This window comes from Choloepus didactylus, chromosome 9 (genome assembly GCF_015220235.1).
Source record: "Choloepus didactylus isolate mChoDid1 chromosome 9, mChoDid1.pri, whole genome shotgun sequence".
Lineage (NCBI taxonomy): Eukaryota > Metazoa > Chordata > Mammalia > Pilosa > Megalonychidae > Choloepus > Choloepus didactylus.
In genome coordinates, this window is record NC_051315.1 from 76,649,863 (window position 1) to 76,668,942 (window position 19,080).

Consider the following 19,080-nt stretch of genomic DNA (forward strand, 5'->3'; position numbering starts at 1 on the left):
ACCACCAGTATCATGGTTGTTCTCCATGCTGTTCACTCTTTAAAGCTTTTTAAAGTTTTAACCCAGAAAAACCCTTCCATGGGTGCTTTTATTCCTGCACAGCCAGTCTTTAAATTTTCAAAAAGGCTTTACAAAAAATGCTAAGCACAAACAAAAAGGAAACAATGAATTATAAGAGGCATAAAAAAAATCCCACCTTACAAAATGATAAATTAAAACTGTCTTATATGTGTGAACAATGGATATAAATTTACTCCTAAATTCAAAAACTAAATAACTTCACAAGAATTATTGCATGCGTACTTAACAACAGGTAGAGAATTACACGAGTGACATTTTGATGTTGTTCTGTGGCAGTTAGCTTACTCAACTTACCAAATAATTTACTTGTTCCAGCTCTCCTGTTTGCAGCACCTTAAATTCAACTGTGTGCCTCAGTAACATTGCAAATGATCACCTAGGGGAATATATATGGAAAAGTTGCAAACAAAAGTACCTTAAAATATGGAAATGCATGAATATCCATTAACACTTTTTCTTAAAGAATGCATATTTCTTTCTAACACTTTATACAAATGCAAATATTATTTTTCTCCCTGACTCCTTGAACATTATAAGGTAATGATAAATATTAGCACCTTTAAACACCTAATCCTTTTGTTCATTAACTCTTTGGTTGGGCCAAGAAAATAGTGATTGACACACAGTAGACCTTCAATAAAAACTTTTGAATGAATGAAAAATGAACTTAAGGATGCTAAACATGATTATGTTTGAAAGAAATGTGCCTAATAGAGCTTTCCATCTCATAAATAAAAGCTTTGAAAATTTAGCCCCGTGAGTTGGGTACAGCTAAAACAAAGGGTCCCATGGCAAATAAGAGTTCTAAAAAATTATTTACCTTAGTATGTATTTCCTATTACTTATCTCTTTCATTTCAAATCACTACAACATTCCAGACCAGCCTGCACCTAATTCCTGTTACTGTGATTTAAAGAAACAAATGTGATGGTTAGGTTCATGTGCCAACTTGGCCAGGTGATGGTATTCAGCTGTCTGGTCAAGCAAGCACTGGCCTAACCATTGCTGCGAGGACATTTGTGACTGGTTAATAAACCAATAGGCTGGTTTATTAAATCATCAGTCAATTGGCTGCAGCTGTGAGCCCCCAAGTTGTTAGAAACAAGCATTATACAAAAACTGCTCACCCGGTTCTGGAGGAGAAAAGAATTTATTTACAATCTTGCAAGAAAGGACACACAGCCAAAAATGTGGTAGGCTGGTGTGTCAGAGGAAGAGAATGGCGATCTTTAAATCTCCTACTTCTAATGCGCGAGTCCCTCCCGTTTCCCTATTGACTGAGTACTACAGAGGTTACAGCCTATCTGAGAGAACTAACTAATTTATTTTTGAGATTTTAATTTGCACAGCCTATCCAAGAGAGACAACTAGCTTATTATTGAGATTTTTGAACTGATCAGCCTATCCGAGAGAGTTTAGTTTAAAACTTTTTGCTGGGAGTTCCCGCCTCTGATTTTACCTCGTATCTCTTTACATTCTAGTAACCATGGTTACTTTTCCATATAAGGAGCTGGCACAGATTCTCTCTTTCTTCCCTTTACCATAGGGCTTGTTTAAGCTGGTTTTGCCTCCATTTTTCTTATTCCATGCTGTCTCTATGTGAAAGATAAACTTATTCCTTTCTTACAGTATATATTTCCTATTATTTATCGCTTTCATTTCAAATCACTACAAGATTCCAGACCAGCCTGCACCTAATTCCTGTTACTGTGATTTAAAGAAACAAATGTGATGGTTAGGTTCATGTGCCAACTTGGCCAGGTGATGGTATTCAGCTGTCTGGTCAAGCAAGCACTGGCCTAACCATTGCTGTGAGGACATTCATGACTGGTTAATAAACCAACAGGCTGGTTTATTAAATCATCAGTCAATTGGCTACAGCTGTGACTGATGACTCAGTGAAGGGTGAGTCTTCCACAATGAGAGAATGCAGCTGGCTAGATTTAATCCAACCAGTTGAAGACTTTAAAGCAAGACAGATAGAGGACTTTCACTTCTTCTTCAGCTGCCCAGCGAAGCATTTCATGAGGAGTTTGTCGAAGCTGCCAGTTCGTTTCCTGAGGAGTTCATTGAACATCTTCATTGGAGTTGCCAGTTTGCTGACTGCCCTACGGAATTTGGATTCATGCATACCCACAGTTGCATGAGTCACTTTTATAAATCTTATGTTCATAGATAATATTCTGTTTCCCACAACAACTTTTGTGAGGTTTTAAAAAGAATTTCTTGTAAAATTTAAGAGTGTTCTCACTAATTCACAGAAGACATCTTTAGTGAAGAAAGCACTTGTTTGGGAGTTTTATCTACTGTGCCTGCTAAAAATATGGTCAAATATATCAACTTTAATTCTATTTAAAATAGTTTATACATTGTTGAAAATACTTTTAAAGAATATTGCATAAATTCTAAGGGCAAATACATATTGATAAAAGTAAAATTTTAAATTTTCTCTGACATGAAAAGAGAAAAATAACTTCTTCACCCTTTTCTTCTCTTTAGCATTTCCTTTAGAAGACATGAAATTTTAGATGTTTTCTGTATCTTTGGGATGATGTAAATCTTTTTAAAAGCTAAATAAGCCTTGTGTCAGTTTTGTGTCCCAGGAATATCTTTCTTCTGGTCCTTGGAAACATCTCTTTGAAATGTGAATATCAAGGAGGCTGGCATCCTGTCTCCTTGTGTCTGTAAGGGTTTAACCTAGGAACTTGGCTCCAAGCTGTAATTTTCTACTTGTGGAAAAGATACAGGAAGTTTATTTTTTTCTTTGCATAAAGACAATTAACCAGTATGTAATGGATTATATCTGCCTGGGGATATAAAAGAATAAAAGATTTCTTTTTATCTGCAATCTCTTTAGCGGATTGCTGTGACGTATATCAAAGTCTGGTTTAATGCTTATGCATAATAAAACTTTAATTCTTTTCTACATTTTGTGGAGAGAATTCATTGGCTTATGACCAAGACTACCTGAAGGTCCTCTGAGACTGCCTTAACTTCCCCTTAGTTTGACCACACTTTAGACAGGCCTCTACCAACTCCAGCCCCTGACCGCCCTCTCACCCGACCCTTTCACCATCCAGGTGCCTAACAGGCATTCACTTGAGAGCCCCTCTCTCTCCTCCTCTCTCCCAGCCCTTACAGGCTACAGGTGGCCTAATTACTGCAAAGGAAAACATTCAGAACCAAGGGGTACTCATTGCAACCTCAGTAAATCCCTCACCCAGCTCAGTAAACAAACCGTTCTCATCCTCCAGAGCTTTTTCACCAGCACCTCCAGCCCTTAAAATGTGTGCTGTCCTTTGGACAGTTTAGACATGGTTTCTGTTCTCCCCTCCCCTGCTAGTACAATGTTGAATAAAGTCAAACTTGCCTGTTTAACAGTGTCTGGTGCCATTTATTCTTTGACAGTTTGTAGGAGATTTTAGCTTTAACTATATTTCTCCAACAAGATTCAGATAAACTAATTTTTTAAGTAATTAATTTTTGTTATAAACTTGGAATTGAGAAAGAAATAGCTAAGTAAAACAAGAACACTTACTAAAACAAAACAAAACAGTGAAACTAAGGCATTGGAAATGTTTCTTGTCTATTAAAAATGGAGTGGAACTAATACTCAATATTCAGGTTGTTGGAAGCAGAGAATGTAGAGCTTTTTGGCTTAGCTAAACGTTGTCTGTGTAGGTTAATAAAAGGAAGCTCAACAGTTCTCACATCAAAAGCAACCTATTTATCCCAAAGACAACTAGAAAGGAATTAAGCTACATGCTAATAAAAATATTTAATTGGTGAAAAGTGAAAAAAAATCTCAAAAAATTTGAGGAAGAGGAAATATCTTCATCAATTAATACATCAAAACCTCACTGTAGGAGTGGTCTAAGAAAACTGCATTACAAAAAAAGATCACACATTGTGAAGACCTTGTGGATCACACCCCCTTTATCTAGTGTATGGATGAGTGGAGGAATGGGGATAAAAACTAAAGGACAAATGGGGTGGGATGGGGGGATGATTTGGGTGTTTTTTTCACTTTTATTTTTTATTCTTGTTCTGGTTCTTTCTGATGTAAGGAAAATGTTCAGAGATAGACTGTGGTGACGAACGCATAACTATGTTATCATACTGTGGACAGTGGATTGTATATCATGGATGATTGTATGCTGTGTGAATGTATTTCAATAAAACTGAATTTAATAAAAAAAAAAAAAAAAAAAAAAGCCCAGGCAAAAAAAAAAAAAAAAAAAAAAGATCACACATATAAAACAATCTTCTGTTATCCATGTTATCACTAATTAACACTTTATTAAATTTTAGGTCATTCAGTCTAACACAAGAAGAAAACATGCTGAGGATCAAAATGCCATCCATAGTCTTCTTCAGTTTCAAAGTATTGTTTGTCTAATTAGGAACTTCAGATATATAAGAACAGAATTCAAATCAACCTATTCAAACAAAATCTATTCTAAGAATTTTTAAAATCTCGATAAATTATTGATTTTCTATTATAAGGCGAGAGTTTCACAAAAAGATCAGAAAAACTTTTAAGAAAGTTGAGGAGGATGAGACATATGTAATGATTTATTTTCATTGTTTCAAAAAGAATCTTGTTGATTGTAACTAGAAAACAGAAATATATATTACAGCATATATAAATATATGTATACAGTAGCATAATGTGTGTATATATGTATATGTTTTTACACATGTATGTATAAAACATATTAGCTTAACCAAGACTATCATAGAAACATTCTTCACAATTCTTTATTAGTAACGTATGCCTTTGATTCAAGAAAGACCAGCAAAACTCTGTTGCTTTTAATGCTATGTTTTTAAGTTTGTCGCATACAAATTTAATTCTGTGAAGTTTTTTAATACTGGTTTATTTGGCTAATTTCTTACAAAAGAAAGCTCTCCATCTTACCTTTTTTTAATCACCTCTAGATAAAGAACTTTTCCATATTCTCTCTGTCTAATGCCTAGTTAGCATAATAAAAGCCTAAAAAATCCTCATTATTTCTAAAACTGACATATTAATCAAAGAAAGAACCAAAGATTTTTCCTTTTGAAAACTGAGCAACAATAGTAGATTGTCAAATTACTCTTAGAGAAAGCAAAGTAACATACTGCCCTATTTCTAATATTTCTGAGGAAGGATAATAAATTTATTATGTTTTAAATATTTATTTTAATTTTTAAAAATAAAATACAAATGTAACTCCTTATAATCGTAACACTTGGGAGGGCAAGTAGACCCAGGATAACAGAAAAATGTCTTACTAGCAATTGACCGTGAGTATAAATACAGCACAGAGAATGAAGCAAAATGTATTAACATCACTTTCATTAAATTTACCTGTCATAGAGTTAATTCAGATGGTGATCTAGATATTCACTTATTTTCTCCACGTTCTATTCCCCTCTGGTCCCTGGTCCTTTTTCTACTTCTTAGCTATCCTACCAGAATCCCACTTCCATTTTGGAGGGGTAGTAATAGATCCTAGAGATCCTGGGGATCCAAAGAAAAGAGTTGTCACATTTTTCAGAAAAAGAAATCAATGAAATAAATTTTCTTTTGCTATTACTGATGGCCTCTCAGAGCATACTCTTGGCACACCTTTAAGCTAATAAAGACTCTTGACCCTTTACTTTGTCCTACCAAAAAATTTCTCCCTATGAAGATTAGGAGGTGGCACATGGAGGAAGAACAGAGGCGAGTTGAAAATAAATTCAGTCCAGAAAACACAGTTACTTGGAATAAAACCTATTGTTCCCTTTTGCCACAAGGCTTTTGTATGAATTATTCCTACTACCTGTGAGGACTGCCCCCCGCCCCCGCCAGTCTGCTTCAGCTAGTTAGCATGTTATGTTGTTGAGATCTTGCCTCAAAAATCATTTTCTCCAGGAAGCTATCCATGAATCACCATTACAGTACAGGTTTTCTCATTCTTGAGTTATCATAGTGCTATAAATGTTAGGTTCACAATCCTTAGTACATGCAATGACACATTTATTTGTATGAATAATTGATGAGTGTCAGTCTTGCCCACTAAGCTAAGGACCTTGGGGTCAGAGACAGTAGCAATTTTTGCTCAATATTGTGTGCCAGAAATTAGCACAGTGACTAACCAACTGCTCAATAAATATTTGAGTTAAGAAATTTCTTACGGTCCTCAAATTTGTTTCAAGTCTTCTCACTACCATCACAGGTCTGCTATCTAACCTATGACAAGTCTGTATACTTGATCTATATATAACTTTTCATTTATTTGATATCATTACACTTATCTTACTATGAGTTATATATTGCATCACCTGGCACAATGCCTAGAACAGTTGATTATAAACAAAAAGTTGTTAACAATAAAAAGAAGAGGATGAAAGCTTAATATTAGTTATTTGTTTCAAAACTAAACTTAAGTCTTCTGTTTGCCCTTAAGGCTCTGAATACTGTGACTTTTTTAAGAATTGAAATTTCTGTCCTTAACTTCAGGACACACTCTTCTGGTCTTGACTGTTTCTCCCCTAATGTTTTTCCAGTTTTCAAAGCTTGAGTTGGTTGAGTCAGGCTGTGGAAAGAAAGGTTGTGGAAAAATCCTGAATCCTCAAAATAAAATATAGCAAAGGCCAAAGTTGGCATTAAATTTCTTCGCTATCTTTACAACATATAACTGAGCATGGAGAATGACAGCTTTGTGTTCTCCCTCCTCCTACTCTCCTAAACTTCCCTTCTTTGAGAGCCTTTCCACTCCACTCTCTTGGAATGCCTAGAGGAGTGCTTCATTCATCCTGCTCTAATTTTGAAGCTGTTGGGTTCAAGGATATACTCTCTCTCCCTGACTCAATCTGCTATTTCAGTGGCCACCTGAATTCTTAACGAAAAATAGAGGGCCAAGGAAACAGGAAAAAGATATGTGGAAGATCACAGGCCTAAGTGGAAGGAATATAATTTCCAAGGTCACAGATTTTGATTAATTAGGTTTTCCTAAGGACTAGAAATCTAAATTACCTCAACTAGCTGAGTATTCAAGTGTACTCATTGCATGCTTTCTTTATTAGTAGCAGTATTGTTATTATTTCTTAAAATGGAAAAAAAATTTTTAAATAATTTTCAACTGAAAATATCTTTAACCTGTTTTGTCTGTTCATAGAACAGTTGAAGTACTTTAAATATTTCAAGCTCAAAAAGGTGAGCTTCTCAAACAAAGGGAATGAAGTCTTGAAAATTGAAAATGAGATTTTGAGAATTGAATAAAGCAACAATATGATATTTTTCAGTTGTGAATAAGATCCTGTGGTAGATTACTAGGAAAATGACTATATTAAGACTAATTGCATTTAAATATAAATTATATTTGAATCTTGATGAGTTGATTTATTTTATTATACTTTGGATTGCCTCAAGAATTTTTCTTTAAAAAAAACACACTGAATCTTTTCCATTAAAAAAAAATGTAAAAAAAGACCTAAAGCTAAATACCGTCCTCTTCTTATCAACAATAACAGGTCAAATTCCATGGAAGAAAAACAAAAGCAGCCAATGCATGCCTCTTAATTCCCTGCTGGCAGAAGTCTTAATCCCCTGAGAATTGCTAACAGTGCAAGAAATTATGTAGACTTCATTTCCAACCATTCCCTTCTTACAGCATTAATATGAACATTTTTATTCAAAGGAAATTCAGTAAAAGAGTACTACAAAATCATTTTTCATTTGTTTTCAAAAGTGATTAATTTGCAAAATGATTTGTGTGTACATCTATTCAGGAAAATAGAATATCACATGTTTTAATATTTCAAAGTTCAAAGTAAACACTACCATGTTGGAGAAAATTAAAATAATTTTAGAGAAAAATAACACACATTTGCCAGAAAAGTAAACTAGAGAAAAATAAGATCTTAGAAGTTGTTATAATCAAGAAAAAGAAAAAAGGAAAAGAAAAGGATAGAAGGAAGGAATAAGGAAGAAAGAGGAAAGGAATTAACTGTGCACTCTTATTATAAACAAAGCTCGAGTCTATTGAGCGGACTAAACTACTAATGGAACAGTTTTACTGAGCTTTCAATGTTCTTCTCAGAGAAGACAGCACCAATAATCTGATTTAAAAAATCATCATTTTATTCCATGTGATGAAGGAGTGCGGTACAGTGCTTCCCATTTTCTAAAGGCTTTTGACATGTAAACTTTTTTTTATTTGCTTGTTTTTGTGTTAGGTAGTGAGCATGAGGTTACCATATTTGATGAGGAAATATTGAGAGATGCTAGAATAGATTATTTCATATTTTATTCCGTATTCTAATACTTCAAGAAAGTGAAAACCTGAAGAAAGAGACCTTTTATAATATACTCACTCTTCCTACTAAAGGAATCTAAAGGAAAGAAGGAGGTTTGCCAAGATGCTACAATTTATCTTTTCAGTTCTTTCTTTGATACCTAAATCATTTTTAGAGGTGCTAAATCTTTTTTCCTTCCTGAATAAAACCATACTCTAAATTCCTTAGACACGTAGATTAATTCAGATAAATGAAAATTCTTTCTCCTTTCAGCACTTAGCCAAAACCATAGGCTTTTGATTCCAGAATCTTATCAAGAGCCTAGGCTTCTTCTTGGGCAGCTTCTGCCTGGGAAGCTTTTCAATGTATGCAACATACCTCCATACAAGTTAGGGACTAATCTTTCACTTTAAATAAGGAGCCCGGACCTGAATCAAATATGGATTGAAATTCTTAACCTGTTGTCTCCCATATGCTCAATTTACAAATTTCTGGATGAGATGGAAGGTTGATATCAAGGCACAAATAATATCAGATTTTTTATAATTATTTAATTTATCAATCTTCATTGATAAACCAAATCCAAGAACCACATGAACTTTGCAGTATTTCACAAATCATACATTAATTCTCTTGTGCAATGATTTAATAGACTTTGTTTCATTGATTGTTAACAGACAGATTAATTGGCAAAAATGTAAAAGAAAGAGAATGACATAATGATTTGTTTGTTTCTTATTGTTCGGGGTTTGCCAGCTTAAAATTTGATTAGATGCTGCCATTGGAAACACTTATGAACACTGAAAATGTTTAGATTTTTTAAATGGTGTTTCTTACGGTCCACAGGTCTTTCCCTGTCATCACAGTCCTCTCTTTACTATTTACCCCTAGCATTAGAACTCATGACTTCACTTTACAACACATATAAATTGCTCTTCTTGCCCCCTCATTACTCTTTCATTCTTTGCATCCCAATTCTGAATTATGTGGACTTGGTCAAGAGATAAAGTTTCTGCTCTTTTTCTGAGAAAGGAATTTCACAATTATGGTAGGCAATAATCAGAAAAAGTCACAGCATCTCCCTCTTCATGTTTCCCACTGCCTGCTTTCCTTTTTGTGTTTGCCAACATCAGTACACACTCCACACTTTTTCTTTTTCATTCTAATTTCTGTCTCCCTTACTGCTGTCATTACTGTCTGCTAGGGAATTCCCTTAACCTATAGCTCCTAAAAATACTCCTTCCTACTTCTTATGCTTGCACATCACGTTGGCTTCTAGATGGTTTTTTAAATGCTTCCTAAGATGTACCATAGAAGCATTTGCCTCCCTTTCCAATTTTCAAAGTCTTTGGTTTTTACTTTTCCCTGCCCTTGGGTATCCTGTCTATTTTGATGCTTCCCAAACATCCTCTGCAACCATGATTTGAGACCTAGCTCTCCTTTCTTCAAGTTTTACCATGCTACCTGCACTTTACGTAAAGTCCAACTGGGTTTGTAAATTAGCCAACTGTTCCCAAATTTGGTCTCACTATGCTTCTTCTATTTCCCACAGTTTCTGTCTTAAAGACAAAATTTTTAAAACTGGGTGTTTTTAAAGTTCGATTTGGCCCTGAATATTTAATTTTCACATCCATACTTCAGGAAGTAAAGAACAAAAAATTTTCTTTAAACACACTATACTCTGAAGAGGTCAGACAACCAAAGTTTTCCTAATACCTCTGAGAAAATAAGGTTTTCAGATCTAAAATGTTCCAAGTAAAAACTTTTAAATATTCCTTCCTAACACAGTAAATTTTCCTATATTTTGAGTAAGTGTATTTCTTTTTTAATTACCCATATAACAAGGATCTCGTCATTTTTTCATTACCGTTTTACCCTCCTACACACTTGGTTTGTGTTATCTACTTCCAAGACGAAGGTTTATTTAAAGTCTAGAGGTCTGAAGAGCTATAAGCAAAGCATAAAAGAACAGGGGAGCCCATTGACATCCAGCAATCAGGCGGTGCAAGTAATCATTAATTCACATACATATATGCACCCATGCAATTTATTATATTCCAAAACTCTGTTTTATCTCAGGCATTCATCACTGAAAGGCAGAACAGATGAGGCTAAAGACAATTATTGCAAGCAATCCTGCTACTGCTCACTCCTAACTCTAAAAATAAATGAGGAAGGACATTAGATGGTGTAGGAAGTGAGATGCTTAGTGCCTACTTCAAACCTTCCTGAGAGGAGGAGGGGAGGAGGAGAAGAAGAAAACAACTAAAGCACAATATTCTATAACAGCATAAACAAAAATAACTAAGAAAAGGATGGCATAACAAGCAGTTTGTATAGGGAAAATATTCCCAGTACTATAAAAGGTTTTTTGTTGAGACAAATGGAGAAGTAACAGAGAACAGAGCATCTCTAACACATCTTTCCTGAAACCTGTTAATTCTAATAGTGAATGGAAAATTACTGAATCCCAATACCTAACATATCATAAATATTAAACTCTCAAATTAAAATATATGAAACTATGCTGTATTTTCCAGCCGATAAATACACTGTGGATCTGATTGAAGTTTTTCAATATTGTAGTATTTTATAAATACTTATATCACAAATATATTTGTGTTAGAGCCTGAAACTAAACCATCACAAAGTCTATGCCTAAAATGAATCCTATGCCTGCAAGAGATAGATTAAAAGTGATTAATGACTCTCTTAGTTGAGCATTAACATTTATTATAATTGAATTACTTTAAGAATTTGGCTTAGTAATATAATATTATTAAATATATACAGAACAGTACAAGTAAAACATGCCAAAGAAACAATGTCTTTGACCTTCAAAAACTCACAGTTTAATTACCTAGCTAATCCAATTTATGATCAACAATGCAGAACTGCCTTTCAATGTCGAATTTAAATATATGCTTAACATACTGCATTTGGAACAATTCTGGACCATTTCTTCAATCCGTTTTATAACATGGCATATCAAATGTAAGTCTCTCAATGATACATGTTTGAATTTTGCATGCAATTTTCTTAAAATGACCTACCTTCAGGATTAGCAGATTACTTTCTATTTACCATTGTTTATTTGGGGTGGGAAGAGAAGTTTTCATTTACTATGGTTTCAATTTTAAATAACTTTTTTTCAATTAACAAAAGAAAATTATTCATACTAAAAAACTGCAAAATATATAATGATATAATCATACTGAATTGTGTTAAGGATGACAAAAAAGTTTATTACTAATTTATAAGATCGACATATTGAATTGGACTAACTAGACATGCTCTTCAGATATCATTTTTCACCCAAAGCTGAGAGAATTTTATCTATCTGTCATTGTAAACAGGGTTGACTTTCTGCATTCATGGCTTTTAGCAACTTTATTGAGATATATTTTTTACATATAATATACATATATGTATATTATTTATTTATTACATATAATAAAATTCCTCCATTTCGACCTTACACTTCAAATATTTTTAGTGATTTTACTGAATGGTGAAACCATCATCATAAATCAGTTTTAGAACATTTTCATCCCCTCAGTAAGATCTCACATGCACATTTACAGTTAATCCTTGTTCCCAGCCCCAAACAATCTACTTTCTGTCTTATAAATATGCAGTTTACGGACATTTAAGATAACATAAACTAGATTTTAGATATTAGACAACCTATTGAGAAGGAAAGAGTTAAAGCAACTGGACTGTGACTCATTTCTCTCCTGATTTGGTGAGAGGAGGGTGTGACTCTTGGGGAATGAGAGAAGGCAGGTGATCTGGTCTTATCACCTTATAAAATGCTAATAAGTAGACCTCCTTGTAAATAGAATAATGATATTTGATAGAAAGTGAGTCCCTATCTATGGAATGCTCTTAACAGGATGTTCATGAATTAAGATTGTTTATGGTAAACAAACATAGGATCTATGGATTTATAGGGGAAATATTTCATAAGCAAGTTGACATCAGGTTATTTCATAAACAAAAAGCCAAATTCTTCCCAGAAAGCCTCCAGTCAAAGACTGAGCATAGCAGGGGTACTAGGGTCTGGTAATTTCTTCTCAACACAGGGTTCCAACAGGCAAGCATTTTCTCCAAAACTTTCCATTGAGTTTACCAAGATCCACATTGCTATCATGTCTCTCACTGCCCATTTCTACTTTCTTCTCCCATTCCTTCCACAGATGTCAAATCAACATCATGTTCTGAAAGCTTTCCCTGCCTAGTTACACACTCTCCTCCTTTTATGTTTCACAGGCATTACCCTTCAATAAACCTCTTTCAGTCCTAACTCTAAAAGCATCTGCTTCCTAAAAGACCAAAATACACAGTCTCTAAGAGTAGCTTAGCATAAAAGTCGAATTAAGGATTGATTTCCTAGTTCATGTGATGGGACTCAAATCAGATTCCTTTTCCTTGCAGTAAGTGAGACGTTGCAGAGAGACACACATTTTCAAAGAATGGATATAACACAAACAAGCCTCTTAAGGCTGAGTGGAGAAGAAAAGGGAGAAATCCAAGCCAAAGAGGGGAGATGAAGTCTACTGTTTCTCATTGCTCCTATCTGCATTCCAAGCATCCCAGCAGTAGGATAGTATAGATGGATCCTTTCTGACAGCTTAAAGGTCCCCCAGGATACTGGAGCTTTTTTTTGTCTGATTATAAAAGGAATAATCTTTCATCTGCTTGTCTCATCAAGTGTAACAAGTAGTTACACAGAGTGCTTATCATAATTTTCCGCTGACTCAGGATCTCCTAGAGAGAAGACAAACAGGAATTCACTTTGGTAGTGCTCATTGGGTTACAAAGTCTTCACTTTTAAAGAAAGGAACCAGACATTCACGAGACAAGCAACCCAGCCATGTTGCTACAAGAATCGCTAAAATTTAAAAAATAGAAAACACAAAATTTTTACACGTGTGTAGAGCATCCAGAACTCTCTTGCATTGCTGGTTAGGGATGTAAAGTGGTACAAACCTCTTTTGCAAAAGATCTGGCAATTTTATTCTTTGATTAAAAAAATAACCTCATATAGTCACGGTGCTATAATTTAAAGAAGTAATGCCTGAGTGTCCCCTTCTATCTCTATAAATAATAATTTGTTTATCCAGTAGAATCAATAAAGTATAAAGAGTTCTTTACTTATCCCTCTCTTCTCTATATCCTCCTCTTCATAAAAATTAAAAATAAATAGAGGGCAACAATACGTCATTGACTAGGTTCTAACCTGTTGTAGAACACATCTTTTAAGTGATAAATTGCATATACTTGTTAGTGGCTCAACAACTTGGTTATTTAGTTATTTTAAAGCTTGCAGTCAGCCTCTTGATTTATTGCATTGGGAAATGGCAATACATTCCAAGACCAGAGAGATATCTTAAACAAAAGATAAATTTTATTTTAGAATTCAGGGCACAAGGGCAACCACTAGAGATTAACAAAAGCACTGCAGGCCCTTGTTATTTTTATTATACCTAGAATGAAGTGAATAAGTGAATGAAAGCTACAGTTTCAGAAGAGGATAAACCACTACTCTATTTTACTTTTTTTTCCTTTCATAGAAATGGTTTACCTTTAATCAAGGGCTCTAAAAGCCAACTTTTATGCATCAAAGCTGTGATTCTAAAAGTATGATATTAAATAGGTCACTAGACTTTTAAAAAGAGAATTTGGATGGGAAATCTCTTACAGAAATATCGGTTTATAGCTTTGCAAAGCCAAAGGAATACATAAAAGAATGTCAGAGGTTTATTGGTCTCAGGAGGGAGCCAAAGATACTCTCTTTGCTCATTCCCTTCCTTATTTCTCCCTCGCGGATGGGTCAGGGTAAAGGGCAAGCACATTTCAATGGGTGTCAGTGCTACAGGTTGTGATATTTACAGACATGAGCATAGAAGGAAAAGGCCTGGGCCTGTTTAGGTGTTCTCTTCCCTGTTCCCTCTGGGAGCCTCTGAGTCTGTTCTCATGTGACTGCAAAAGAAAACTTAACTGCCACTGAACTGCCCCACCCTGAAAAGGTCTCTAATGAAGTACCTAAGCTCTAACTAAATCTTAGAAGTGAACCAGCATCACTGCTTCTTCTACCTAGTTATCAGGCTACCAGGCTTGGTTATCAATTACCAGGCTGTTGATGGCCCTGGGCTTTTTCTTGCCGTGTAAGAGGTAAATTAGAGAGACAGGGATTGTTTGAGTTTAGGGTACACACAATACAGACGACCGCTTTGATTCCAGGGTTAGGTCCACCTACTTTAGGCATGAAGAATCCTCTCCATGGTCCTGCATAGCTCATTAAGCTTTCAAATCAGGATTCAGGGGCAATCCTACAATGAGTCACAATGAATGAAAAGGTGCTTTCCTGCCTGCCCTTGTCTCCTAAACATATAAGTCTTCCCAAAGAAAACGAAAGGGGGCAGGAAAATGACTTGTAGGGCAGAAAGGGGAGGTGGTGTTTTTTTAGATACAGGATTGAGGGACTTGCAGTCCTGAGTTTGCACCAACTCTGTCTCAGCCTCCACCCCTTTCACTAGATTGATGGCGGCTGCTAAGGACTATTTCTTAAAAAATTTGAATAAAAGTCTGCTTTACATATATAAATATGTGAATGTTTATGTGTGTGCATGCATGCACACAGAGATTAAGAAATTTGGTTATTTGTAGCCCTTATCCAGCAGTAATTCAAATCCTCACTCATTCGCTCTCTCCCTCTATCTTTCTCAATCTACCTAACTCTGTTACTCATTTTGTAATCAATGAACATACAAAGTTCTGCGATTAATAGTGATAATTTAGAAAATGGATAATAACACACTTTAGAAGTCAAAATTCTCTTATGTTTTAGAATGTATTGTATATCTACACATGCACACTGTGCAAAACCTTTCCTTACCAAAAAATTTTATTTTAATTATAACATTAATATGACAATAAAAGGAATTGTTCTGATAAATGTTCCTTCCAAAACACATTATAGTACATTTTCCTTAAAATTCTAATACTCTGTGAACTATATAAGCAAAATAGCATGTTTTACAAAAACATAGAACTTGCTTAATATCCCAGATGACAGACCTGCTACAGAATTTTAAGGACCCTCCTTCACCAGAATAAAGATAAATTGGATATTTCTCAGTTAAGAAATCCTGGCACTAGACAGCAACCTGGTGTGCAGTTGGGAACAAACATGACAAGTCAATTTAAGAAAAATCATGTGGAATCCAGTGAAGTGGAAAAGTAGAACAGGCCAAACATGAATTATCTCCACCACAACTGAATGCCTGAATAGATGGCCTATCAGCAATATCATCTCAGAACACATTGTATAATAGATACACAGGGAAAAAAATATTAACAATAATTGCTGCTTAAGAGTGTACCTACTGAGTCTCCTACGTGCTCAGTAATAATAATTTGAGTGCCTTCTTCATGGATCTGCATAGTATTTACTAAGAGTTAATAATATCCAACAGTTAATGTGTATATCTGTGCCAGGCACTGTGCTAAATGTTTTACATGAGTTATCTTATTTAATTCTCAGAACAATCCTACAAAATACTATTAATTTCATATTTGGCAATAGATAACTGAGTCTTGTAGTTTTCTGTGTATAAGTCCTTTACATCTTAGGTTAAATATATTCCTAGATATTTGATTCTTTTAGTTGCTATTGTAAATGGAATTTCTTTTCTTCATTTCCTCTTCAAAATGTACATCACTAGTTGAGTATCATATCATGTTCCCCACAAAACACATATTTAGGTCTCTACCCTTGGTCCTGTGGTGTGAACCCATTTGTGAATAGGAACTTTGGAGATGTTATTACTTAAGCTGTGCCCACACTGAATAAGGGTGGGCCTCAATCCAATAGGGCTGAAGTCCTTATAAGCAAAGTAAACTGGACACAGAAAAAGATGCCATGAGGAGCAATCACAAGGTGGAAGTAATGGAAGCCAGAAGAGAAAGGAGACAACACCTCCATGTGCATTACCATGTATCAATAAAACCAAGATCCAAGGATCCCCTGCAGCCAGCCCCAATATGCCAGTCTTTGGGGAAAAAGCCTCACCTTGCTGTTGTCTTTATTTTGACCTTCTCCTAGTCTCAAAATCCAGAGCCAATAAATTCCAATTAAGTCAAACCAGTGTATGGTATTTGGTTTAGCAGCTAGGAATCTAAAACCCTAGCATATAGGAACATTACTGATATTTGTATGTTGATCTTATACCCCACCATTTTGCTGAATTCCTTTATTACCTCTAGTGGCTTTGCTGTGGATTTTTCAGGATTTTCTATATATTAGATAATGTCAACTGCAAATAGAAAAAATTTACTTCTTCCTTTCCAATATGGATGTCTTTTATTTCTTTTTTTTTTTTTTTTTCCTAATTGCTCTGTCTAGAACTTCCAGTACAATGTTGAATAGCAGTGGTGACAGTTGGCATCTTTGCCTTGTTCCTGATCTTAGGGGGAAAGCTTTCAGTCTTTCACTATTGAGTACGATGTTAACTGTGGTTTTTTCATAAATAGCTTGATTATGCTCTAATGACTACACCATATACTCCTGCTCTATGAACAAACATGTGGAATCACGGAAAGAAAACCTGAAACAGATTGGACTTGAAAAAGTAATTTCCTAAAATGAGATGCAGATCTCAGAATTCTCATTAATCCTGCTTTCATTTACAATTATAATGTTCTTTGGAAACAATTCAACAGCAGGAAACAACATGCTCAAGTTTCATCACTCACCAGGCAGGGAAGAACAGCAGTTTCCAAACTGAACATTATTTTGAAATCACTTTACACTAAGATTGCCAGGAGAAACTGTCACAGCTTTGCAGTAAAGAAGCAAATACATGACTCCTGTTGTGCATAATATTCAGTCCCATGATAAGCAATGAATTAAAGGATTCAAATTTCAAACAGATATCCAAATCTTGGTATCTGTAGCTGCTAAATGCAGATGATGAATGGAAATTTTAAAGTCTATTTTTCTAATGATGACTTAACTACATGTAATTATCAATTTAAATGGTCTGTATTTAGTGGTTTGTATTAATCTACCAAAGTAGTTTCTAGCAGATAACATGCATATCAAGTAGTCTGGATAAGGTCAGAATGGTTGGTAATGTCACTAAGTGAGAAATAAAGACAACTCAATTCCTTTGAGCATATATTAAAGAAATACAGAAGTGTGGCATTAGAGGGACCTTAAAAATTATCTACTCTGAAGTTTTCTACCTGGTAAAAGAAATTAAGACTTCAATTTCCTGTTTAAGATAGCATCTAACTAGAAAACCCTAATATGGCTTTCTCCATGTAAAACATCTGACTAGAACAGTATAACACAATTTTCTTACTGAAATATTTATGAAGACACAATATATATAGAAATTCATTACTGTAAAAATGTATACTTATATTCAACCTGCTGATAAATACATAGAGAAATTTCTTAAACTGCAAGACATATGGTACTTAATAATCATAATCAAAATTTGACACACCTTACCATTACAAAGTTAAAAAAAATAATGACAACAATTCATTGCATTGAAAGTTCATAGAAGGAACTTGATCCTCCTGGTTTTGTAACCTGAATGGAAGTTCCAGGACTTTTAATGACAAAAAAGTGGGCAGGCATGTGGTATACAGTCTTTGAGATAACTAAATTGCCTCCTTCACCACAATTAGTGTTTTGTTTTCTCCAAATATTCAGAGACAGCCACCAGCTATTGGAGATAGAAAAAGATACACCATCAATCTAACAGAGTGTCCTACTAGACACTGTAAATTGGGCCAAAAACTATGCTTATCAGTCTTTCTACATCTGTATATTTAAGAAACTACTCATATCCAAATAGACCATAACTGCAGCCAAAATGAGTCACAATCATTCTGTTGACAAATATTGACTCTAGAAATATCTTCTCTTATTCCAAAAAGAAGTATAAAAAAAAAAAAAGACTGCTTCAGGACAATTAAAATATAGCAAATTGATGGAAATGGAGCACCATCTAAAGATTAGAAAAATGAGCATATTGATGATTACAAGAATATATCATTTCATAACATATATTTAACTGCTTATTCTTAATAAACTTCTAATCAATATGAAATCTATAAAGAGAGGCAGAAAATTGAAGGATTGAACACACATTTATTTCCACTGACTCCTGAAACATCATTGGAAAACAATAAAATATTTTTTAAGATATAAATTTTGTAAGGTATAAATATAAAAGGAACTATAGTATATAGAGGAGATAAGAAAGGATGAAACATACCAATAAAATTAGGGAAAATGGAAAATTGATGGATGAGTGATAACTGAATTATCAAACTACAGAAAACTGAAACCTAAATGCCTACAGAAGAAAAAAGCCAATAATGAATCATATGCAAAGCATTGAGAATCAAAATGGTATCACATTCCTCAAAAGCAAAATTGGAAGCTAGAAAACAGTGAAGAAAAACCACTCATGTCTTGCAAGAAAAATTATTTTCCAATATTTCAGCTATATATCTAGCAAATATATCAATCAAATGCAAGGGTAGGTATAAGATATTTCCAAACATGCAAAGTCTCAAAAATGATCTCCCACCCACCATCTCCTAGGAGATTATGCTCCACTAAAATAATGGGTACATGCAGGAAGATAAATGCACAGAATCAAGAAATTAGTATAAAAGTAAAGGAAGTCCCCAGGATGAGTGAAA